Raw genomic sequence first — 8,346 nt, 5'->3', positions numbered from 1 at the left:
AGGGAAACCCTCAGGCCCCCTGGAGCTGGATCCTAGGGAAAGGTGAGGGGCCTTGAGGGCCTCCAGGACCGTCCAGAGCCAGGAGTGCCACTGGGCTGCCTGCCCCGGGCCTCCCACCCCGCGCCCGTCCTGCATGATGCTCTCGTCCTCAGTGCTTCCCCGACCAGAGTGGCGGGTGTTTCTACACCAACTTCCGTCCTGGGCGTGGGGTGGTGGCGGCTGCGGCTGTAGGGCTCCCCTGGGATGGCCTGGCTTGAGCCCAAGTGGACAGGGACTCACCGCCAAGCCTTGTCTCCCGCGTTTGAGAGGTGCAGGGGTGTCAGTGAGACTGTAGGTGACAAACATGCTCAGGGTAGCCAGAAGCACTTCACGGCCTCCGGTGAGATCCGAAAACCCAAACGTGGCGTGAGCTTGTCTGCTCAGAATGTGTTTACTAAAGTCCTGGCCCCCATTTCCTGAGAATGGGACTGTATTTAGAGCGAGGGCCTGTAAAGGGGATCATGCCAGGCGCAGTGGCTCAGCCTGTAATCCCAGCACTCTGGGAGGCTGAAGCGGACGGATCACCCAAGGTTAGGAGTTCAAGACCAGCCTGGCCAACGGGAAGAAACCCCATCTCTATTAAAAATACAAAACTAGGCCAAGGACAGTGGCTCATGCCTATAATCCTGGCACTTTGGGAGGCCGAGGCGGGTGGATCACAAGGTCAGGAGTTTGAGACCAGTCTGGCCAACATGGTGAAACTTCGTCTCTACTAAAAATAGAAAAATTAGCCAGGTGTGGTACCACATGCCTGTAATCCCAGCTACTCTGGAGGCTGAGGCAGGAGAATCATTTGAATCCAGGAGGCGGAGGTTGCGGTGAGCCGAGAAAGACAAGGTGACAGTGCCCATCCTACCCCTGTTAAATTCATGGGCATGATTCCCACAAAAACCAGATGGACCCTGGCAGATGCCATGGATGGCCATAAACTCAACAGAGCAGTGGCCACACAGCGGAGACGGAGCCACCTTGCTGTCTTCCCTGGAGTGAGCCACACGGTGCTGGCCCACGGGACATGGAGATGGGCCTGGGGCGTGTTCTTCCCAGCCTGGCTCAGCAGGAAGGCAGCTTGTCCCCCTGGAGCGCATTCAGCACACAGCCCCTGCCCTGCCCAGAGTGTGCCAACCTTCTTGCTGTCACCAGCAATTCAGGGCTTCAAAATCCCAAATATCAGTTGAGATGTTACTGGCTGTAAGTCACTGGGAACCCAACTGAAATGTACTGGAAAGACAAACGAATCCCACCCCTGGATGATGTGGGGAGCACCCTTGGGAGCAGACTGCTCAGGGCCTGGCTCCCTCTCCGGGTTCCCCGTGCTCCGCCCACTGCTGTGTTGGCTTCAGCTCAGGCAAGGCCACCATCCTGTCGTCTGCACCTCCTGCCACTCACACCCCTGGAAGGAAGGAGATCTCCTACTCCACCAGCCCTTAAACCAAAGCCCCCAGTTGCCCAAGACCAGCTCCGCCAGGTCACACACCCTCTGTGGCTCAGCCAGTGTGAATGAGAAGTCAGGGCCTGCTTGGCAGGAGGAAGGGGAAGTGGGGTCTTCAGGCACCTCAGAGCCTGCACTGATGGGCCACGTGTGGACACAGGCTGGGGAGCTCCTTGCCAGAAAGCAGGGGTGCATCTAGGGGGCTCCCAGGCCCCAGCCCGACTCCTGGCTGGAGGAAAGGCTAGGAAGATGCCCTCTCACCTGCAGGCGGGTGAGGGTGACTCAGTAGGGACAGAGCTGCCTTTCTGGGTGCCTGGTCCCACAGGGGAAGCCCCAGATTCTCCCCGACGGGACTGCGAGGAGGGGCCAGTAAAGCTCAACCCCTTGGGAAGCAGTGAGCATTCCCAGCAGGGTGAGTGTGGCATGTGCATCACACAGGGGACTCCAACAGGAGAGGTCCTGAGCCTTCAGGAGGGGACAGTGGGCCGCAGGGGCTGAGGCCGAGCTGCAGCTGTGGGAGGTGGGTCCTCCTCAGACCCCATCGCCGCTGTGGCCTCTGTGTTGTTCCTGGGCTGCAGGCAGTGGTGACTGGGGACCAGCTCCCTCACTAGGGGCTCATGGGGTTGGGCGCTGGGATAAAGGCAGCCCCGGAGCTTCCTGATCACCGGGCTGGAGTCGTCCCTGGAAAATAGAGCCAGGCCCGGTTTGTGCCCTGAGGACAGACCACCCACCACGGTCACAGCGCAGGGCGGGTGGACTGCAAGCTGAAGGGGGTGCAGAGACCCTGAGGGCCTGCAGGAAACTTAGCCAGGCCTTCTCCCACCCTCCGCCCCCTCCCACCCTCCGCCCCCTCCACACCCTCCGCCCCCTCCCACCCTCCGCCCCCTCCACACCCTCCGCCCCCTCCACACCCTCCGCCCCCTCCCACCCTCCGCCCCCTCCACACCCTTCGTCCCCTTCTCACCCTCTGCCTCCTCCACACCCTGCAGTGCCCACCCCTGAGCTCTGCCAAGTCCCAACCAAGCCCCACAATCACCCCCCAAAGTAACTCACTTCAGGCAGCCAGAACCTCCCCTCCACACTTGAAGCTGCTGGGGTCTCCCCTTCTGCAGACTCCCCATTCCCCGACCAGGAACCCAGACAGATAGACACTCGTGGCTGGACAGATGGGCCCCCGGTCTAGGCACCAGCCCGGCCCTCTGTCTCCAGTGTGGGATTGGACACTGTGGCAGGCGCTGTGGCTCCATCCTCTGTGGTCTGCCTGTCCTTCCAGGCTCAAGCAGACATCACCCTGCAGCCATCCCGAGTCACCTGCCCCTGCTGTGCCCTCCCCACAGGGCAGACGGGGCCCTTGATCTCACTCTGGATTCACCCATCGGCCCAGTGCCAAGTGGAGTCCACGGACTGCCTGCCCAGCACCGAGTGACAGTGATGGTGGTGACCGTGTGGGGCCCTCTGGCCTGTGGGAACCTGATCCCACCCCTGGCCCCAGGGCTGGCCAAGTCCCCAAAAACCCAAAGCTGGAGTTCTAGTCTTGCCTGGGCCTGGCCCGCCCTCCCACTGAAGCTCTGTGGGCTCCTCTGCCGGCGGCGGCCTGGCTGGGTCTGGGCCCCAGGCCTGCGGTGCGGTGTGTTCACCACCCACATCCCAAGCAAACTGGAAAAGGCCACCCACAGCAGGCCGGGGTGGGGTGGGGTGGGGAGGGCTCTCGGCTCGGACAGGCCACCTCCCAAGCCGAGCCTGATCACCCTAATCCTGCCTCACCCTGGACGGCCGAGGCCTCACCCAGGGCTGGCCAGGCATAAAGGAGCCCCCACCCAGTCCTGCTGGGCAGCACCCATCTGTCCAGGCTGCACTGGGCCCCACCACCCTCCTTACCCCGGCTGGGGGCCCCTTCCCAGCCCCTTTCCAGCCCCAAGCCCTCCTCAGCCGACGGCTGCCACCCAGAGGCCACTCAGGGAGGGACAGGCCGTGGACCACCCACCCCAGAGCCTCTGCCTGCTTCTTTCTCCTCCTCACTCGCCTGCTCACACACTCATTCATTTGTTCAATCATTTGTTCATCCATCCTCCATAACGGGGTGTCCTCAGCAGGCCGGCACAGAGGAAGAACAGGTCTGGTGGCCACAGGGACACAGTCAGAGAAGACACACCCAGCCCTGCCCCCCCCCCGCCCGGCGCCCAAGTGGGGACACAGCCAATGCCTGTAGTCTGGGTTTTTTTGAGACAGTCTCACTCTGTCGCCCAGGCTGGAGTGCAGTGACACGATCTCGGCTCACTGCAACCTCTACCTCCTGGGTTCAGAGAATTCTCCTGCCTCAGCCTCCCCAGTAGCCGGGATTACAGGCTCGCACCACCGTGCCAGCTAATTTTTTGTGTTTTTAGTAGAGATGGGGTTTCGTCATGTTGGCCAGGCTGGTCTTGAACTCCTGATCTCAAGTGATCCACCCACCTCGGCCTCCCAAAGTGCTGGGATGACAGGCGTGAGCCACTGTGCCCGGCTTAGATGCCTGTGGTTTGTAAAAACAGATAATGTCACAGAGAGGGGAGGTCCCTGGAGGGAGCAAACTGCCCCTGGATGTGCCAGGGCAGACAGGAGGGGCCAGAGGGCAGGAGGAAGGAAGAGCAGGGGGCCGACGGGCGGGGACAGCACCAGGATGCACAGAGCGACTGCACACCCACGTCGCGGGTGGGGCTGGGGGCGGGGCAGAAGGTAGAGCCTGTGTCTCCTGGAGACTTCCTGGGCTTCGAGGAGGAGGCGCAGCGGGTGAGGGTGTGGTGTGGCCTGAGTGGCAGGTGAGGTGGAGCCACGGCCTGGTGGCCGCTGACAGGGGCGGAGGGTCAGGGGCGAGGCGTCCCGCGCGCCTCCTTCCTGGCTCCGCCGCCCCGTGCACCCCACCCCAGGGCTTCCCCGAAGTCTCTGGAGCTCACACAGGACTCAGGACGTTCTGGCTTTTCCAGGCCACCGGAGGATCGAGCAGAGTCACAAACAAAGCAACAGAAGAAGGAAGCAAAGGACGACAAAGCCACCGAAACCGGAGTCACGAAGGCACAGTTTCGTCCGAGACGTGAGAGGCGCGATTCGGGCCGGACGCGGTGGCTCACGCCTGCAATCCCAGCACTTTGGGAGGCCGAGGCGGGTGGATCACGAGGTCAAGAGATTGAGACCGTCCTGGTCAACACGGTGACACCCCGTCTCTACTAAAAATAAAAAACAAAAATTAGCTGGGCATGGTGGTGGGCACCGGTAATCCCAGCTACTCGGGAGGCTGAGGCAGGAGAGTCACTTGAACCCAAGAGGCAGAGGTTGCAGTGAGCCACTGTACTCCAGCCTGAGTGACAGAGCAAGACTCTGTCTCAAACACACACACACACACACACACACACACACAAACCAAAAATCCCCAAAATTAGCCAGGTGTGCTGGCTCACACCTGTTATTCCAGCACTTTGGGAGGCGGAGGCGGGTCGATCATTTGAGGTCAGGGGTTCGAGACCAGCCTGGCTAACGTGATGAAACCCCGTTTCTACTAAAAATACAAACATTAGCCGGTAGCTGGGTGTGATGGCAGGCACCAGTAATCCCAGATGCTTGGGAGGCTGAGGCAGGAGAATCGCTTGAACCTGGGAGGCAGAGGTTGCCGTGAGGCAAGATCGAGTCACTGCACACAGCCTGGGCAACAGAGCGGGGCTTCGTCTCAAAAAAAAAAAAAAAAAAAAAAAAAAAGAGCAGATACCCAAGAGTCTACAAACCCAGGAACAAAACAGAGGCACACACAGTACATCCAGGAAGTAAAACTCAGGCCCAAAGCCAGCAGAGCACACAGAAGAAGATGCCAGGAAAAGTTTAATGCGCGCGATCTCCAGAGAGGCGGCAGCGTGTCGCAGCCAATACACAGCAAAGGTGCAGCTCTTCTCCCTCTCCTCATGCTCTTTATGTCGTCTGCTCTGGCCGAGACTGACTTGCCTCATGGTCACAAGGTGGCTGCCAGCAGCTTTCAAGGCCATTTGCTGCATGGTTCCCGCACGTCAGGAGCAGAGCTTTCACCAGTAGGGCGAGGAGCGTCTTTTTTTTTTTTTTTTTTTTTGAGACGGAGTTTCGCTCTTGTTACCCAGGCTGGAGTGCAATGGCGCGATCGCGGCTCACCGCAACCTCCGCCTCCTGGGTTCAGGCAATTCTCCTGCCTCAGCCTCCCGAGTAGCTGGGATTACAGGCAGGCACCGCCATGCCCAGCTCATTTTTTGTATTTTTAGTAGAGACGGGGTTTCACCATGTTGACCAGGATGGTCTCGATCTCTTGACCTCGTGATCCACCCGCCTCGGCCTCCAGGCGTGAGCCACCGCGCCCGGCTCAGGAGTGTCTTCGTCCAGCCAACCAGCTGGCAGAGAAGAGAAGCTTCCATCCCAGAAGCGACAATAAACAGCTTCTTACATACGATTGGCCCAGCGTGGGTGACAGGCCCACACCTGAACCAATCTCCGAGCCATGCTGACTGGTTTAAACCGACTCCATCCATGCTGGGAGCTGGGGTCAGCCCTGCTGTCCCTGAAGCCCAAGGGCTAGGGTGGGATTGGTGGCTGTTTGAACAAAATCACAGGTATTTTACTAAGTGGGGAGACAGGAGGTCAAATGGCCTGAAGCATCACATGACTGTTTATCCATTTATGTATGCGTTTTTGAGACGGAGTTTAGCTTCCTCGCCCAGGCTGGAGCGCCGTGGCGCGAACTTGGCTAACTGTACCGTCGGCCTCCCTGCTCCAGCCTCCCGAGCAGCTGGGATTATGTGGGGTATCTGTCAGAAAACCACATGGAAAGGATGCAAACCTTCTGAAACGTCGGAAAGTTTTGCAGAGCCGGGGAGAATAGCTGGAGGCGGCTGTTCTATAACCTTGAGGCAGGGGGCCAGTCGTGGGTACAAGGCAGTGTCGGGGCATTTATCTTAAACAGGCTTGTCTGCTTATGTTGACTGAACTTTGATCATCTGCATGTGTGCCTGCTGCTCCCTGAAAGGGGAACACGAAATGTTAATTACCCACAGGTGGTATGGGCTCCAGGTTTTCAGCCTCGTGACTGGGCGGAATAAAATCAAGCAGCTCCAGCTTCTCGGGGCTGCTCCCGGGCCACTAGAACCAGGCAGTCAGCTAGCGGCTCTTACACTGCACGTCTGTGTCTGAGTACCCATTTCATGTGTCGGTCGGCTAGGGTCTGTGGGACAGACCCAGCAGGATTACAGGTGTGCACCATCACACCCAGCTGATTTTTGTGTTTTTAGTAGTGACGGGGTTTCGCTACGTTGGCCAGGCTGGTCTTGAACTCTTGGCCTCAAGTGATCCACCTGCTTCGGCCTCCCAAAGCCCTGGGATTACAGGTGTGAGCCACTTTGTGCAGTCTGAATGGCCACGTGACCAGGCACACCCAAAACAAGATGACCCAGAAAAGCAGCACATAAGCAGGTACACTGACATTAACATCAGACAAAACAGAAGTGAAGGCAAAGATGATTACGCGGGACCTGGAAGAATATTCTATCACTGAAAAAAAGAATGGGGCCGGGCGTGGTGGCTCATGCCTGTAATCCCAACACCTTGGGAGGCCGAGGTGGGCGGGTCACAGGGTGAGGAGACCATCCTGGCTAACACAGTGAAACCCCATCTTACTAAAACTGCAAACAGTAGCCGGGCACGGTGGCCCGGGCACGGTGGCACGCGCCTATAATTCCAGCTACTTGGAGGCTGAGGCAGGAGAATTGCTTGAACCCGGGAGGTGGAAGTGGAGGTTCCAGTGAGCTGAGATCACTCCGCTGCACCCCAGCCCGGGTGACTATGGGAGACTCTGACCCCCCAAAAAAATTCGCCAATCGAGGTGGCTGGAGTCTGTGGTCCCAGCTGCTCGTGAGACAGAGGCAGGAGAATCGCTTCAACCTGGGAGTCAGAGGCAGGAGAATCGCTTGAACCTGGAGGGAGCTGAGCTTGAGTGCTGCACTCCAGCCCCTCCGGAGGGGCTGCCCCGGAACGCGGCTCTCCCTGCCTTTCTGGTCTCTCCAGTTGGTGAACGGGTAGGAAGTGGGGAAGGGAGGCCTCAGAGAATCCAACTTTCAGCCTGAAGATGAAAGAAGCGGAGAGGGGAAGAGAGGTGGGGGGAAGGGAGGAAGGTAAGAGGAGAGAGCAGAAAAAGCCGTGAGCGTTCGCGGCGGCTTCCCAGCGCCGTTGGGAGCTGGCGTCCCTGGAACTTCGTTTTCTGAAGACCCGTCTCCTTCCATCGCACGTGGCTCTTCTGTTGAGGTAACCTGGGGAAGGGCCCGAACCCCTGGCTGGGAATAGGCAGCCCTGGCCCAAGAAAACCCTCCCGTGTGCTCCGGCTTTGTTTTGAGGTGCTCAAGTTACTTTAAAAAATAAAAATAAAAACAACCCATGTATAATTCGAGCAAATGATCCCAGTACCAAGGGTGCAGGGAAGGGAGACGCCGGCCGCCCTGCTGATCGCCCTCCTCCGCCCTCCTAAGCCCATTCCGGACCCGCTGAGCTCCTTGAGGCCGATTTCGAGGCTGGACCTCATCCCTAGACTCTGTCCTCAAACCCCGCAGCCTCACTCAAGGCCCACAAACTCCGCGTGAGCCGGCTCACAGAGCAGCAGCAGGCCGGCCACGCAAAGCTGTCCATGTGAGGCGCGGGGCCGGCACTGTTTGCTGGTGTTTCTTCTTCCTTTTGAGACAGGATTTTGGTCTCTCGCCCAGGCTGGAGTGCAGTGGCTGATCTCGGCTCACTGCAGTCTTGACCTCCCCAGCTCAAGCAATCCTCTGGCCTCAGCCTCCCAAGTAGCCGGACTGCAGGAGCCCACCGCCATACCCAGGTAAGTTATTTATTTTTGTAGAGAT

Source organism: Saimiri boliviensis, chromosome 17 (assembly GCF_048565385.1).
Source record: "Saimiri boliviensis isolate mSaiBol1 chromosome 17, mSaiBol1.pri, whole genome shotgun sequence".
Classification (NCBI taxonomy): Eukaryota; Metazoa; Chordata; class Mammalia; order Primates; family Cebidae; genus Saimiri; species Saimiri boliviensis.
The sequence above is the reverse complement of the archived record's forward strand: the minus strand, read 5'-3'. Positions refer to the sequence as shown.